This window comes from Ranitomeya variabilis, chromosome 2 (genome assembly GCF_051348905.1).
Source record: "Ranitomeya variabilis isolate aRanVar5 chromosome 2, aRanVar5.hap1, whole genome shotgun sequence".
Classification (NCBI taxonomy): domain Eukaryota; kingdom Metazoa; phylum Chordata; class Amphibia; order Anura; family Dendrobatidae; genus Ranitomeya; species Ranitomeya variabilis.
In genome coordinates, this window is record NC_135233.1 from 885,079,524 (window position 1) to 885,096,814 (window position 17,291).

The following is a 17,291-nucleotide window of genomic DNA, read 5'->3' on the forward strand; positions in this document are numbered from 1 at the left end:
CAGGAGAGCTGCCGTGCATTCCCAGCTTTGAATTGCGATCCTTGTCTTAGTTACATGGCTGTGTGACTCCTTCCTTATAAATATGAATATCTGAATTTTATGAAGCTCTTTCATCTGACACCTAATCAGACAGCTAAAATATGGGTTGTCTAGATGAAGTGGGAGTGTGCCCTTCTGTGACCACCCCTATGACCAGTCCCTATTCTGAGGATTAGGCTGTAGTCACACCTGTGTATAGCATCCAATGCAAGGGCATCTGATGCAATATGCTAATGACCCTCGGCTCCTCCTCTGCTGCGAGCGTGAGCCGAGTGTCGGTGCTCTGTGCTCCGATTCTCTCGCATGACCGGATTGCAGCACAGCTGCTGAGGAGACTGAGAAATTAATTTCTCCATCTCCTCTACTGCCAGCGTTGGCGTATATGATATCCGAGTGCAGTGCGATGTTTCACACGCACCCATAGACTTATATGGGGGTGTGCGATCCGATTCACGGATGCAGTCTCAGCTGCATTTACCCTATCTCCTGACTGTATGAGGTCTAACATGTAGATTTTGTCTGTTAATGGTCACATTGTGAATGTGCACCTATCTTTGCATTTATACCAACATGAGTGACGACGGCCTATATCATTTGTTTTTCTTTAGTTCCTTGAACTCTGTGCACCTAACACGTATATTGAAAATACATGAACGCTCTCATTTAGGTGAGGAGATGTTCTAATAAACCTACATATAATGTCATACATACTACAGTGACGTATTATATTTTATCATAAAGAACAAAGCAATTGCTGTTTCCGCTCCTGTTTTATCACTGGCAGTACAGTTACAACCATGGAAGAGGAATAGTTTTTTCTAGATTGTTTGTGTTTAGCTTGTTTTCCGGTACTTTACTTAAATTGTTCTTAAAGTCACGGAACTGATTAATAAACTAATACCTAGCACCTGGAACTTACATCCACTGCTTAATTACAGTCGATGGATGAACAAAAGACAGGGGGGAGATATGCTCAAGATCTCTCACTGCAACTTTTGATTGAATAAGAGGGATCAAAACACTTTGCATTATATGCTAGTAATACATTACACGCGAGGCTCTCTTCTCCGGATGTGTACAGAGTCTTTGTAGTTAATGTCATTTCTTATGTTCCATGAGGTCATGATCTGGAGCTGTAGAATGGGAATCTGAAGGGAAATCTGAGGAACAAATACTTTACATTATACAATCCTCTCTAGTAGCTGTGGGAAGTATGTATGTTTGAACTGGGCTATTTTTATTTTTTTTTATTTAGTTTATAATTTATATTACACTTTTGCAATTGTTAGTTATTTTACTTGTATTACTTCAGGGTAATAAGTCCATTTTTAAGGCATTATTACTGCTCAACATTGAAATTGCAACACCAAGAAGAAAAGGCTTGCAATTATGGGAATCAAAGGATTGATAGACATGGTATTGATATGCAAATGATACAAACGTTTTCAAACATCTCACTTCATTCAGAGTAGGAGCACCATACGCAGACATAAATGCACTTATTCGCCTTGGTTTGTATCAATGAGGTTTTCAATCTTCTGGGGAATGTTCTGCCACTCTGAATTCTCTTGGTTACGCACATGATCAATATCCCCTTTAGACAGCTTCTGTATGCAAAAAATCTAAAAAAAAAAAAAAAAAGTTCAATGATTAAAAAAAAACAAATAAATCTGTTGGTTTTTTTTATGTCACTAAACCTCAGTAAAAATAAAATAAAATAAAAGCAATATGTTGTATACACTTCAAAATGGTATAAAAGAAAACATCAGTTTAGCACACAAAAAAGCCCTCATTCAGCTCTTCTGATTGAAAAATTAAACCTCAGGGGTCTTGGAAAGGATGTCAAACTTTTTTTCTATAAACTTCTGAATTTTTTTCATTACATACATAAATAACTAGACAATTTTGGTCATTTTACCATATAATAAGTGCCATACAAACAAAACCATCAAAGAAATGCATCTTTTTCACCTTTTGACCTCACTTGGATTTTTTTAGTGGTTTTCAGTTCCTGGTGATATAACTAACGGTGTTTTTCAAAACTAAAATAAGCTTTTGTATGGCTATGTTGATGTAAAAATAAAACGGTTATGGCTTTTGGAAGAAAGTGAGAAAAAAGTAAAGCACACAAACAAAAATTCACTACATCCTTAAAGGGAATCTGTCAGCAGGTTTTGCTGCCCCATCTGAGAGCAGCATGATGTAGACAAAAAGAAACTGAATCCAATGATATATTACTTAGGTTACTAGGTGCAGCTGTTCTCACACAGAGTTTTCAGATTTAGCAATGCAGCAGAGCTGAGGAAGCTAACACCCCACACCAGGCTCTCTATGTACAAAGTACATAGACAGTAAGCTGCCTATCACAGGAGGGGGAGGGTGGGACCAAGACTCACATGACCAGCTTGTCACACAATCATAAGCTCCTGGTGCTAAAACAATCATTGTAAGCAAACAAAACCTCAGCCTCATAATAATAATAATAATCTTTATATAGCGCTAACATATTCCACAGCGCTTTACACACATTATCGTTGCTGTCCCTGTTGGGGCTCACAATCTAAATTCCTTATCAGTATGTCTTTGGAATGTGGGAAGAAACTGGAGTACCCGGAGAAAACCCACACAAACACAGAGAGAACATACAAACTCTTTGCAGATGTTGTTCTTTGTGGGGCTTGAACCCAGGACTCCAGCGCTGCAAGGCTGCTGTGCTATCCACTGCGCTGCCCATGCTGTTTTCAGATTATATAGCAAAAACCTTCTGACAGATTTCCTTTAAGGGTTTATATGTGGAAAAGCAATAATAATAATAATAAAAACATGTCTTATTGTACAAAAGTAGCAAAATTGTATGAACTCAAAGAGTGAAGTTAACTTTATTTATATGGCATGGTGAATCTCCTGAAAAATAAATACATTTTTGGAATTGCTGGATTTTTTCCATTCCAGAAATAATAATAAAAAAAATTCTGGAATGGAACCAATAAATTATATTGACTACTTGTTTCACAAAACAATAAGCTTTCACAAAAGAAAAAGAAAAATGTTATGGCTGTTGGAGAAAGCATAAAATTATCAAAGGAGTTTTGTGGAATTCTGTAAACATCGCTTTGAAATTTTTGTTCCATCCCTTACTTTTCAGGAGTCATCACAATGAATGATATCAATCTTTTGTTCATGTGTTTTTTTTACCCCTCAATTTTGATGACACAGCAGTAAACACACTGTCACTGCCAGTGAAGTGAATATTTCTGAAAGTAAACTGAAGTGCACTTGTCACTTTCAGGCACAGTCATGTGTTGGAGTTCACAGACCCTTACCCTTACCCTTACCTGACAAAATGCAACACCCTGCCAAGTGAGAAGTCACAGACCTGCATCTTCTCTGCCCCCTTTGATGTTTAGTATTTGGAAGAGAAAAGAATGATGAAATAGAAATATTGTAGTTGGCTGACTTGTCCCAAGTCAGCCTTGAGAATGTCAGAAAACATCAAGTTTGCTGTCAATAGCACGATTGTATAAAAACTTGTAGATGTCCTCTGGTACATCAGACCAAAAATTACAGAAAAATACATTTTATCATGGATTTAAATATTAGGTGGCATTCAGATGTCCATTTTTCACGTATGTATGGATAGCACATGGACACATTGTACTCCTTGGTTTTTTTCACATGTCCGATTATGAAGAATATGGGGATATAATTTCATGCCAATCAACTGCATGATATCCAGTCTCAGATTATGGACCCCTCACCCTTCACTGTGAAGCTAAGACAGAACAGCTGTCTCAGAAGATGGCCGAGCTACAGCAGCTCAAAGTGGATAAATCTACATCTCCAGCAGCCTAGCTGGTACCAAGACCGTCTTGGCAGGATGAACCTCTGCCAGGAGTCCACGACTGGATGGCGCAGGCGTGCGGGGGTGTTGTGGCCCCACTGTGCCACAAACCAGACTACCCTGGAAGGGGCATGACTAAGCAGCTACCTTGGTGTTCACTGAAGCCTCTGATGGTGAGGTCAGGCTTGTGCGGCAGTTAGCTGCGAACAGGGCCGTATTTTCCACTAGGCACTCGAGGGCACGTGCCTAGGGCGGCGACATTGCGGGGGGCGGCACCTGAGCAAGGTTTTTTTTTTTTTTTTTTTAAGTCCCAGGTCACAAGCGACAGACCGCCCCACCCCCCCGCCTCCCGCCTCCGAGTCCCACCCGCCCTCCTTGAAGACAATACTCACAACTCACAGCAGGTAGGAGGGGGGCGCGGAGAGCAGCTGCACCATCCAGGAAGTGTCTTCTCGCACTGCAGCTCGGAGCAGTCGCGGGGTCTCCCCCTAAGGAGGAAGCATGGGGCTAGAGGAGAAAGCCGACGCTCGCATCTTCATGGACGAGGACGAGTTCAACCGCTCCTCTGCCCCTCTGCTCCGATGCTGACGGAGAAATCGTATGACAGTCGGCCGGACCGGGACCCGCACGACCTGAACGGGCACCTGAAGGTGAGTGCTGCGCAGATATAGCAGAGCCGAGCGGGTTACTGGCAAACTCCCCGCACGCCATCCAAGTCCTGCTCTGCCACCCCTGTGTATGCCAGGGCACGGTATATACCTGGTCCTACGGGGGAATATATGAGCCCATAAGCATGGCTCATATTCCACCCCCCCTGTATGTGTCATGCTCGCGCCCAGACTGGTTGGCGCGGGCGTGCGGGGGAGTGGCCCCACTGGACCACAGACCAAACCTCCCTGGAAGGGGCGTAACTAAGTAGCTTCCTAGGTGTTCGCTGGAGCCTCTAATGGTGAGGTCAGACTTGTGCAATAGGAAGCTACCAGGTACCACTCCAGGGTGGAGTCTGGTTGTGGCTGCTGATCCCACCGGGGAACGGAACATAGACAAGCAAGCGGGCACGGCTGGCACATAGGCAGGCAGACGGGTACAACAGGAACACTGTCAGGCAGGCGGGCACGGCTGGCTCTCAGGTAGGCAGGCACGGCTGGCTCTCTGGCAGGACTGGTAGACAAGACTGGTACACTGGAAGAACCGGTAGGGACCGGTCTGCAGGCAGGTATGTAGAACGGGTAAGAACCTGTTCAGACACGAGGACCTAGGAGTAAGTAGATAAAGACCGCAAGAGCGGATGCAGAGAGAAAGCACAGGAGCTAGAGCCAAGAACAGAAATGCAGGAGGTGGAGCCAAGAGCAGGAGGCGGAGCCAAGTGCAAAACCGCAGGAGGCGGAGCCAAGTGCAGACAGGCAGGAGGCGGAGCCAAGAGCTGGAGGCGGAGCCAAGTGCAGACAGGCAGGAGGCGGAGCCAAGGGCTGGCGGCGGAGCCAAGTGCAGGGGAGGTAGAACCGCAAGGAGCGGAGCCAGGTAGAACCGCAAGGAGCGGAGCCAGGTAGAACCGCAAGGGGCGGAGCCAGGTAGAACCGCAAGGGGCGGAGCCAGGTAGAACCTCAAGGGGCGGAGCCAGGTAGAACCGCAAGGAGCGGAGCCAGGTAGAACCGCAAGGAGCGGAGCCAGGTAGAACCGCAAGGAGCGGAGCCAGGTAGAACCGCAAGGAGCGGAGCCAGGTAGAACCGCAAGGAGCGGAGCCAGGTAGAACCGCAAGGAGCGGAGCCAGGTAGAACCGCAAGGAGCGGAGCCAGGTAGAACCGCAAGGAGCGGAGCCAGGTAGAACCGCAAGGAGCGGAGCCAGGTAGAACCGCAAGAAGCGGAGCCAGGTAGAACCGCAAGAAGCGGAGAGGAGCTGCGGGAGGGGTCTCTGCAGCAAAGCTGAGCAGAGCCACAAGGAATGTGGAGAGAAGCTGCAGCAAGGGATAACTGCAACAGCAGAAGAAAAGCTGAGTAGAAAGGAGCAGAAACGCAGAAGTGAGGAGCAGAGGTAAAGTAACAAAGGTTCAGAGCAGGCAGAGCTGCAAGAGTGCGGAGTGTAAGCAGACTGAGAATACAAAGAAAGACAACAGGGAAGGAAGCCAAAGACTAGGAGACCGAGGTAAGACTAAGTGCAGACAAGGCAATGGAACAAGACACAAGGACAAAGACACTGGGACCAGGATATTCTGCCTCCTGGTGGGCAGACAACAAGACCAAGGAAATAACACAGAGAATCCTCCAGAGAGGGAGTAACTCAGAGCAAGGCCAGGCAAACTCAGAAGCAAGACACTAACTGAGCTAACACATTGCACAGGCCCAGAACACTGGGTGGAGCTGCACTATATACTGGAGGCCTCTTGACAATTGGTCAGGAACAGATTGGACAGATGCACCTGATTCCTATAAGAACCAGAGAGTTCAGGCGCTGCCCCCCTATACACAGAACCATGAAGCATGCAGAGAGCAGAGACACAGAACATGGAGCTGGCAAGAAACAGAAACCACATCGTGACCTGGAGCAGTGGGTAAGATAGTGTGAGAGATGCGAGGCCATGCCGTGATGCCAGCAGAGTTGTTACAGTACCCCCCCCTTTACGGCCCCTCTTCTTCAAGCCCGCCAGAATAACTTGTAGAAGAAGGATGGGAGCACACATAGTCCAGGCCAACATGACATCTTCAGGGTAGAAGGCGGCAGGAGAGTCACCAGGTATCTCAGAAAACAAAGTCTCTTTGTGCTCTGCAGGGTTAGCTTCATCAGAAATCTCGGATAGCAAAGTCTCATTGTACCCAATAGGGTTAGCTTTCTCAATGGACTGGACCATTTCCTCAGGGTAGACAAGAAGCAGGGATTTGGAAGATACCGATTTGTTATCTTCACCAGCCGGCCACATGGAAGCTGAAGGAATACTCTCAGGATACACCTTCTGCCCGATATCCAGAGACAAACTTTCAGATAGCAGAGATGTTCTAGAGTACTGAACACAGGAAAAGTCACTAGAGATGAGTGTGGAGAACAGCTCCACCGGGTCAGAGAAAAATTGAGGTGAACAAACTTCAGTCTTGAAATCTTCACCAGCCGGCCATAAGGACGCAGAAGGTATAAACATAGGAACAATCTTGTGCCCGTTATCCAGAAGAAATCGTCCAAGCGGCGGGGATGTTCCTAGGAACGGATTACAGGTATAGTCGTTGGAGATGTGTGGAGAGATAGTCACCGCTTCCCCATCTTCGGTGACATTAGCACACCTTGACTCGACGACTAAGTGTTTACTGGTATAGTCGCTGGAGATGTGTGGAGACATCGTCACCGTTTCCCCATCTTCGGTGACATCAGCACACCTTGACTCGTCGACTAGCAGACCAGCTGAAGAAGATGACACTGCTGAGTGTCTTTGACGCATGGGAACCAGACAGTTCTCAAGACTGGGTAAGTTCAAACGAAGCATTTTACTGGAACCTTTGACCAGAGCGGGTGGTAGAGTCCTTGGCTCAGAATGACCCATGGGCATAACAGACAGCATGTGGAAGACAAACTTCTTCGTGTATAAGGCTCCTACTTGGAGCTGTAGTTGTCCTTGTAGGACTAGACTGCTCTTTAGCAGGGCTCGGCCATTATCAGGCAACGCCCACACCGGGTTCTGGAGCTGTAGAACGGAGACCATACACCGACTCCGTATGACAGGCGGCTTAGACACACCAAAGCTCCCAGAAGGCAGAGAAACAGTCATAGACTTTAGCGGCAGGGAGTTATTCTCACCAAGGGCAGTCTCTCCTACTGACCCGAGGTTTTTGAGCTTGAGATGCCCTGGACAGAGGCCATCCAGGTGTTCCTCACAACAGCAGCGACATTGTATGCCCTTCTTATGGCTGATTTCAGGCTGCTGCTTTGCCAGCCCACTCTCATCAACCTTCTTAGGCTTCATACGGGTAGCTGCTTTAATGGGTACAGGAACTGGAGGGTCACAGACGGTCATGGCTTGACGTGGGGGTTTCTTCACGGGTTTCGACCGTCTGGAGCGCCTCTCGGATCTAGATGGGGAAGACTTAACAGGAGCAGCAGGACAAGGCTTGTCAAATACTTTACGGAAGGCCACTAGGAAGGCCCCTAGGTTCATGACGATAGGATCCCCTGCTTCCCAGAGGGGAGTTATCCATATTAGAGCATCTTCGGCCAGGTAGGACATGATGTAACCCACCTTGACCCAGTCAGAGGGAAAACAAGCTGCATTCTGCAGGATGTAGCGTAAGCACTGTTTCAGGAACCCCTGGCATTCTTCAGGATTCCCATAGAACCTAGGTGGGTCAGCTGGGTAGTGCTCCTCCTCATAGGCCTGAAGTTGCTTGAAGAGAGCATTAGAGACTATAATTGGGTCAGAGGTCTCTTCAATCTGAACCACCCTTGGTGGAACAAATTTTTCAGGTTGCTCATACGGGCAGGAAAAAAGTTCATCATGCTCTGCGAGCGGTAGGACATGGGATACAGCGGAGGCCATGGCCTGTGCAAACTGTCATGCTCACGCCCAGACTGGTTGGCGCGGGCGTGCGGGGGAGTGGCCCCACTGGACCACAGACCAAACCTCCCTGGAAGGGGCGTAACTAAGTAGCTTCCTAGGTGTTCGCTGGAGCCTCTAATGGTGAGGTCAGACTTGTGCAATAGGAAGCTACCAGGTACCACTCCAGTGTGGAGTCTGGTTGTGGCTGCTGATCCCACCGGGGAACGGAACATAGACAAGCAAGCGGGCACGGCTGGCACATAGGCAGGCAGACGGGTACAACAGGAACACTGTCAGGCAGGCGGGCACGGCTGGCTCTCTGGTAGGCAGGCGGGCAAGGCTGGCTCTCTGGCAGGACTGGTAGACAAGACTGGTACACTGGAAGAACCGGTAGGGACCGGTCTGCAGGCAGGTATGTAGAACGGGTAAGAACCTGTTCAGACACGAGGACCTAGGAGTAAGTAGATAAAGACCGCAAGAGCGGATGCAGAGAGAAAGCACAGGAGCTAGAGCCAAGAACAGAAATGCAGGAGGCGGAGCCAAGAGCAGGAGGCGGAGCCAAGTGCAAAACCGCAGGAGGCGGAGCCAAGAGCTGGAGGCGGAGCCAAGTGCAGACAGGCAGGAGGCGGAGCCAAGAGCTGGAGGCGGAGCCAAGTGCAGACATGCAGGAGGCGGAGCCAAGGGCTGGCGGCGGAGCCAAGTGCAGGGGAGGTAGAACCGCAAGGAGCGGAGCCAGGTAGAACCGCAAGGAGCGGAGCCAGGTAGAACCACAAGGGGCGGAGCCAGGTAGAACCGCAAGGGGCGGAGCCAGGTAGAACCGCAAGGGGCGGAGCCAGGTAGAACCGCAAGGGGCGGAGCCAGGTAGAACCGCAAGGGGCGGAGCCAGGTAGAACCGCAAGGAGCGGAGCCAGGTAGAACCGCAAGGAGCGGAGCCAGGTAGAACCGCAAGGAGCGGAGCCAGGTAGAACCGCAAGGAGCGGAGCCAGGTAGAACCGCAAGGAGCAGAGCCAGGTAGAACCGCAAGGAGCGGAGCCAGGTAGAACCGCAAGGAGCGGAGCCAGGTAGAACCGCAAGGAGCGGAGCCAGGTAGAACCGCAAGGAGCGGAGCCAGGTAGAACCGCAAGGAGCGGAGCCAGGTAGAACCGCAAGAAGCGGAGAGGAGCTGCCGGAGGGGTCTCTGCAGCAAAGCTGAGCAGAGCCACAAGGAATGTGGAGAGAAGCTGCAGCAAGGGATAACTGCAACAGCAGAAGAAAAGCTGAGTAGAAAGGAGCAGAAACGCAGAAGTGAGGAGCAGAGGTAAAGTAACAAAGGTTCAGAGCAGGCAGAGCTGCAAGAGTGCGGAGTGTAAGCAGACTGAGAATACAAAGAAAGACAACAGGGAAGGAAGCCAAAGACTAGGAGACCGAGGTAAGACTAAGTGCAGACAAGGCAATGGAACAAGACACAAGGACAAAGACACTGGGACCAGGATATTCTGCCTCCTGGTGGGCAGACAACAAGACCAAGGAAATAACACAGAGAATCCTCCAGAGAGGGAGTAACTCAGAGCAAGGCCAGGCAAACTCAGAAGCAAGACACTAACTGAGCTAACACATTGCACAGGCCCAGAACACTGGGTGGAGCTGCACTATATACTGGAGGCCTCTTGACAATTGGTCAGGAACAGATTGGACAGATGCACCTGATTCCTATAAGAACCAGAGAGTTCAGGCGCTGCCCCCCTATACACAGAACCATGAAGCATGCAGAGAGCAGAGACACAGAACATGGAGCTGGCAAGAAACAGAAACCACATCATGACCTGGAGCAGTGGGTAAGATAGTGTGAGAGATGCGAGGCCATGCCGTGATGCCAGCAGAGTTGTTACAGTATGCATGACTGATGGGCCATCAGCCATGCATACAGGGGGGGTGGAATATGAGCCATGCATACAGAGGGGTGGAATATGAGCCATGCATACAGGGGGAGGGGTGGAGAGATGAGCCATGCATACAGGGGGGGGGTGTATATGAGCCATGCATACAGGGGGGGTGAATATGAGCCATGCATACAGGGGGGGTGAATATGAGCCATGCATACAGGGGGGGTGAATATGAGCCATGCATACAGGGGGGGTGTATATGAGCCATGCGTACAGGGGGGGTGTATATGAGCCATGCATACAGGGGGGTGAATATGAGCCATGCATACAGGGGGGGTGAATATGAGCCATGCATACAGGGGGGGTGAATATGAGCCATGCATACAGGGGGGTTGTATATGAGCCATGCATACAGGGGGGGGTGTATATGAGCCATGCATACGGGGGGGGTGAATATGAGCCATGCATACAGGGGGGGTGAATATGAGCCATGCATACAGGGGGGGTGAATATGAGCCATGCATACAGGGGGGGGTGTTGTGGATTCTGTTTGCGGGCTCCCTCTGGTGGTTACTGCTGATACTGGGTGACTTTGGTGGGTTGCGGCCTTTGGTTTCCATCTGTCCATCAGAGGCTGGGTGTTTCCTATTTTACCTGGCCTCTCTGTCATTTCCCTTGCCGGCTATCAATGTGTTCAGATGTGCTCTGTTTGGTTCCTGCCTACCTGCTCCCAGATCTTTCAGGATAAGCTAAGTGCTGATTTTCAGTTGTTTGGTTTTTTGTCCAGCTTGCTTAGAATGTCTCTTTGTTAGCTGGTTGCTCTAGTGGACTGAGGTTCTCCCCATGTGCCATGAGTTGGCACATGGGTTCTTGTAATCTCAGGATGGTTTTTTTGATTAGGGTTTTTTGCTGACCGCTCAGTCCCCTTTTGTGTCATTCTGCTTTCTAGTTTTCAGCGGGCCTCTATTTGCTAAAGCTATATACATCATCTCTATGTGTGTGCCTTCCTCTCATTTCACCGTCAATACATGTGGGGGGCAACTATATCTTTGGGGTTAATTCCTCTGGAGGCAAGTGAGGTCTTTGTTTTCTCTGCAGTACTAGTTAGCTCTTAGGCTGGTGCGTGGCGTCTAGAACCAACTTAGGCACGCTCCCTGGCTATCTCTAGTTGCGTTTGTCAGGCGTAGGGCAGCGGTCAGCCCAGGTTCCATCACCCTAGAGCTCGTCCGATATTTATTATACTTTGCTCATCCTGTGCTATCCCTAGCCATTGGGGATTCATGACAGTATAGCCGGCCAACAAAGTGTTAATTGTTTGGGCTGAAGCAGGAGAATAAGAAGTGTTCAAGGAAAATTTTATTTTTTTTTTTTTCCTTCAGAGTTTTGCTGCCTAGCCCTTAATTGCTGTCTAGCTGCTTCTTACCTCCTCTTAACCCTTGAATGGCTCTGATCTTAGCTGTTTATCATGGATGTCCAGAGTTTGGCTTCCAGCCTGAGTAATCTCGCGGCAAAGGTTCAAAACATACAGGATTTCGTTGTTCACACTCCCATGTCTGAACCTAGAATTCCTATTCCAGAGTTTTTTTCTGGAGATAGATCTACCTTCCTGAATTTCAGGAACAATTGTAAATTGTTTCTCTCTTTGAAATCTCGCTCCTCTGGAGACCCTGCTCAACAGGTCAAGATTGTTATATCGTTCCTACGGGGCGACCCTCAGAATTGGGCATTTGCATTGGCACCAGGGGATCCTGCATTGCTCAGTGCGGATGCGTTTTTTCTGGCATTGGGATTGCTCTATGAGGAACCTAACCTAGAGATTCAGGCTGAAAAGGCTTTATTAGCCCTCTCTCAGGGGCATGATGAAGCGGAAATATATTGTCAGAAATTTCGGAAATGGTCGGTGCTTACTCAGTGGAATGAGTGCGCCCTGGCTGCAAACTTCAGAAATGGTCTTTCTGAGGCCATTAAGGATATTATGGTGGGGTTCCCTGCGCCTACAGGTCTGAATGAGTCTATGGCTATGGCCATTCAGATTGATCGGCGTTTACGGGAGCGCAAACCCGTGCACCAGTTGGCGGTGTCTTCTGAACAGGCACCTGAGACTATGCAATGTGATAGAATTCAGTCCAGAAGTGAACGGCAAAATTATAGGCGGAAAAATGGTTTGTGTTTTTATTGTGGTGATTCAGCTCATGTTATATCAGCATGCTCTAAACGCACAAAAAGGGTTGATAAATCTTTTGCCATTGATACTCTGCAGTCTAAGTTCATTTTGTCTGTGACTCTGATTTTTTCACTGTCTTCCATTTCCGTCGATGCCTATGTGGATTCAGGCGCTGCCCTGAGTCTTATGGATTGGTCATTTGCTAAACGCTGCGGTTTTAGTCTAGAGCCTCTGGAAGTTCCTATTCCTCTGAAAGGAATTGATTCTACACCATTGGCTATGAACAAACCGCAGTATTGGACACAAGTGACCATGCGCATGACTCCCGTTCATCAGGAGGTGATTCGCTTCCTTGTACTGTATAATTTACATGATGTACTAGTGCTTGGTCTGCCATGCTTACAAACTCATAATCCTGTCCTGGACTAGAAAACAATGTCTGTGCTAAGCTGGGGATGTCACGGGGTTCATGATGATGCACCTCCGATTTCTATAGCTTCATCTACTCCTTCGGAGATCCCTGCATTTTTGTCGGATTATAGGGATGTTTTTGAGGAGCCTAAGCTCAATTCGCTCCCTCCCCATAGAGAGTGTGACTGTGCTATAGAATTGATTCCTGGCAGTAAGTTCCCTAAGGGTCGTTTATTTAATCTGTCACTGCCAGAGCATACTGCTATGCGGAATTATATTAAGGAGTCCTTGGAAAAGGGACATATTCGTCCATCTTCGTCCCCTCTGGGAGCAGGTTTTTTTTTCGTGGCAAAAAAAGATGGTTCCCTGAGGCCTTGTATAGATTATCGCCTTCTGAATAAGATTACAGTCAAATACCAGTATCCATTGCCATTATTTGCTGATTTGTTTGCTCGCATTAAGGGGGCTAGGTGGTTCACTAAAATAGATCTTCGTGGTGCGTATAATCTGGTGCGGATAAAACAGGGTGATGAGTGGAAAACCGCATTTAATACGCCTGAGGGCCATTTTGAGTATTTGGTAATGCCTTTTGGACTCTCCAATGCTCCGTCAGTCTTTCAGTCCTTTATGCACAATATTTTCCGTGAATATCTGGATAAGTTTATGATTGTGTATTTGGATGATATTTTGGTGTTTTCTGATGACTGGGAGTCTCATGTTCTACAGGTCAGGAAGGTGTTTCAAGTTTTGCGGGCCAATTCTCTGTTTGTGAAGGGCTCAAAGTGTCTCTTCGGAGTCCAGAAGATTTCTTTTTTGGGGTACATTTTTTCTCCTTCTACTATTGAGATGGATCCCGTTAAGGTTCAGGCTATTTGTGACTGGACACAACCTACATCTGTTAAGAGCCTTCAGAAGTTCTTGGGGTTTGCTAATTTTTATCGTCGGTTCATTGCTAATTTTTCCAGTATTGTTAAACCTTTGACTGATTTGACTAAAAAGGGTGCTGATGTTGCTGATTGGTCTCCTGCGGCCGTGGAGGCCTTTCGGGAACTTAAGCGCCGGTTTTCTTCTGCTCCTGTGTTGTGTCAACCAGATGTTTCACTTCCTTTCCAGGTGGAGGTTGATGCTTCCGAGATTGGAGCGGGGGCGGTTTTGTCACAGAGAAGTTCTAATGGCTCGGTGATGAAGCCATGTGCTTTCTTCTCTAGAAAATTCTCGCCCGCCGAGCGCAATTATGATGTGGGTAATCGGGAGCTTTTGGCCATGAAGTGGGCATTTGAGGAGTGGCGTCATTGGCTTGAGGGTGCTAAACATCGCGTGGTGGTCTTGACTGATCACAAGAATCTCACTTACCTTGAGTCTGCCAGGCGTTTGAATCCTAGACAGGCTCGTTGGTCGTTATTTTTTTCTCGTTTCAATTTCGTGGTTTCATACCTGCCAGGTTCAAAGAATGTGAAGGCAGATGCTCTTTCCAGGAGTTTTGTGCCTGACTCTCCTGGAGACACTGGGCCTGCTGGTATCCTTAGGGATGGGGTAATATTGTCCGCCGTATCCCCAGACTTGCGACGCGCATTGCAGGAGTTTCAGGTGGATAAACCGGATCAATGTCCACCAGAAAGACTGTTTGTTCCGGATGATTGGACCAGTAGAGTCATCTCCGAGGTCCATTCTTCTGTGTTGGCTGGTCATCCTGGAATATTTGGTACAAGAGACTTGGTGGCCAGGTCTTTTTGGTGGCCTTCCTTGTCTAGGGATGTGCGTACCTTTGTGCAGTCTTGTGAAGTGTGTGCTCGAGCTAAGCCTTGCTGTTCACGGGCTAGTGGGTTGTTGTTATTCTTGCCCATCCCGAAGAGGCCTTGGACGCACATTTCCATGGATTTTATTTCTGATCTCCCGGTTTCACAGAAAATGTCCGTTATCTGGGTTGTGTGTGACCGCTTTTCTAAGATGGTTCATTTGGTGCCCTTGCCTAAGTTGCCCTCCTCCTCTGAGTTGGTTCCTTTGTTTTTTCAGAACGTGGTTCGTTTGCATGGGATTCCGGAGAATATCGTTTCTGACAGGGGATCCCAGTTTGTGTCTAGATTTTGGCGGATGTTTTGTGCCAAGATGGGCATTGATTTGTCTTTCTCGTCTGCATTCCATCCTCAGACGAATGGCCAGACGGAGCGAACTAATCAGACCTTGGAAACTTATTTGAGGTGTTTTGTTTCTGCTGATCAGGATGACTGGGTTGCTTTTTTGCCACTGGCCGAATTTGCTCTTAATAATCGGGCTAGTTCGGCCACGTTGGTCTCTCCTTTTTTTTGTAATTCGGGGTTTCATCCTCGTTTTTCCTCTGGTCAGGTGGAGTCTTCGGATTGTCCTGGAGTGGACGTGGTGGTGGACAGGCTACATCACATTTGGAATCAGGTGGTGGACAATTTGAAGTTATCTCAGGAGAAGACTCAGCAGTTTGCTAATCGCCGTCGCTGCGTGGGTCCCCGACTTCTTGTTGGGGACTTGGTGTGGTTGTCTTCTCGTTTTGTCCCTATGAAGGTCTCTTCTCCTAAGTTCAAGCCTCGGTTCATCGGTCCTTATAGGATCTCGGAGATTCTTAACCCTGTATCTTTCCGTTTGGATCTTCCAGCATCGTTCGCTATTCATAATGTGTTCCATCGGTCGTTGTTGCGGAGGTATGAGGTGCCTGTTGTTCCTTCGGTCAAGACTCCTGCTCCGGTGCTGGTGGAGGGAGAATTGGAGTATGTTGTTGAAAAGATCTTGGATTCTCGTGTTTCCAGACGCAAACTCCAGTATTTGGTTAAGTGGAAGGGTTATGGTCAGGAGGACAATTCCTTGGTGGTCGCCTCCGATGTTCATGCGACTGATTTGGTCCGCGCCTTCCATAGAGCTCACCCTGATCGCCCTGGGGGTTCTCGTGAGGGTTCGGTGACCCCTCCTCAAGGGGGGGGTACTGTTGTGGATTCTGTTTGCGGGCTCCCTCTGGTGGTTACTGCTGGTACTGGGTGACTTTGGTGGGTTGCGGCCTTTGGTTTCCATCTGTCCATCAGAGGCTGGGTGTTTCCTATTTTACCTGGCCTCTCTGTCATTTCCCTTGCCGGCTATCAATGTGTTCAGATGTGCTCTGTTTGGTTCCTGCCTACCTGCTCCCAGATCTTTCAGGATAAGCTAAGTGCTGATTTTCAGTTGTTTGGTTTTTTGTCCAGCTTGCTTAGAATGTCTCTTTGTTAGCTGGTTGCTCTAGTGGACTGAGGTTCTCCCCATGTGCCATGAGTTGGCACATGGGTTCTTGTAATCTCAGGATGGTTTTTTTGATTAGGGTTTTTTGCTGACCGCTCAGTCCCCTTTTGTGTCATTCTGCTTTCTAGTTTTCAGCGGGCCTCTATTTGCTAAAGCTATATACATCATCTCTATGTGTGTGCCTTCCTCTCATTTCACCGTCAATACATGTGGGGGGCAACTATATCTTTGGGGTTAATTCCTCTGGAGGCAAGTGAGGTCTTTGTTTTCTCTGCAGTACTAGTTAGCTCTTAGGCTGGTGCGTGGCGTCTAGAACCAACTTAGGCACGCTCCCTGGCTATCTCTAGTTGCGTTTGTCAGGCGTAGGGCAGCGGTCAGCCCAGGTTCCATCACCCTAGAGCTCGCTATTTATTATACTTTGCTCATCCTGTGCTATCCCTAGCCATTGGGGATTCATGACAGGGGGGAGTGTGAGCCATGCATACAGGGGGGGAGTGTGAGCCATGCATACAGGGGGGGAATATGAGCCATGCATACAGGAGGGGGGGTCATTATACAGTATCATGGAGAACTGTGTGTGGCCATTATACAGTATTGAGCATCATGTGTGGCCGTTATACAGTATTGAGCATCATGTGTGGCCGTTATACAGTATGGAGCATCATGTGTGGCCATTATACAGTATGGAGCATCATGTGTGGCCGTTATACAGTATGGAGCCTCATGTGTGGCCAATGGCCATTATACAATATGGAGCATCATGTGTGGCCATTATACACTATGGAGCATCATGTGTGGCCGTTATACAGTGTGGAGCATCATGTGTGGCCATTATACAGTATGGAGCACTGTGGCCATATTTTTTCGTTTATAATTATTGTATATAAAACAGTGTGATCAGCAGTGCTAAATGGCTGTGGTTGGGACGTGGATATGGGTGTGACTAGTTGTGAAATGGGTGTGGTCAGAGGCGTGGCCTAAAATTTGCTGCGCCGCGCTACGCGCGCCGCACACTTTATACCTCCTTCCCTTCTTCAAAAGTTGGGAAGTATGGTACCACATTTGCCAGATCGTGGCAAGTGCCGCAAATACCATAGGGAATGAATGAGGCCGAACGCAGTGTTGCCGTAAGTGATCCGTTATGCGGCACATGCAGAAAAACTGCCAGATCTGCTGCAAAAGGCGACTTTCACATCAGCGATTCTTGCTAAAGTCACTGC

At 48.2% G+C, this 17,291-nt stretch overlaps 1 long non-coding RNA gene across 1 annotated transcript in view; it reads right to left on the reverse strand.

Moving 5' to 3' along the window:
- Positions 1-856: 856 nt before the first annotated feature.
- LOC143810002 (uncharacterized) overlaps positions 857-17,291 on the reverse strand; it is a 243,919-nt gene continuing 227,484 nt past the window's right edge. Inside the window, exon 3 of the long non-coding RNA XR_013222585.1 lies at positions 857-1,661. This is a non-coding gene — a long non-coding RNA (uncharacterized LOC143810002). The remainder of the gene's footprint in view (positions 1,662-17,291) is intronic.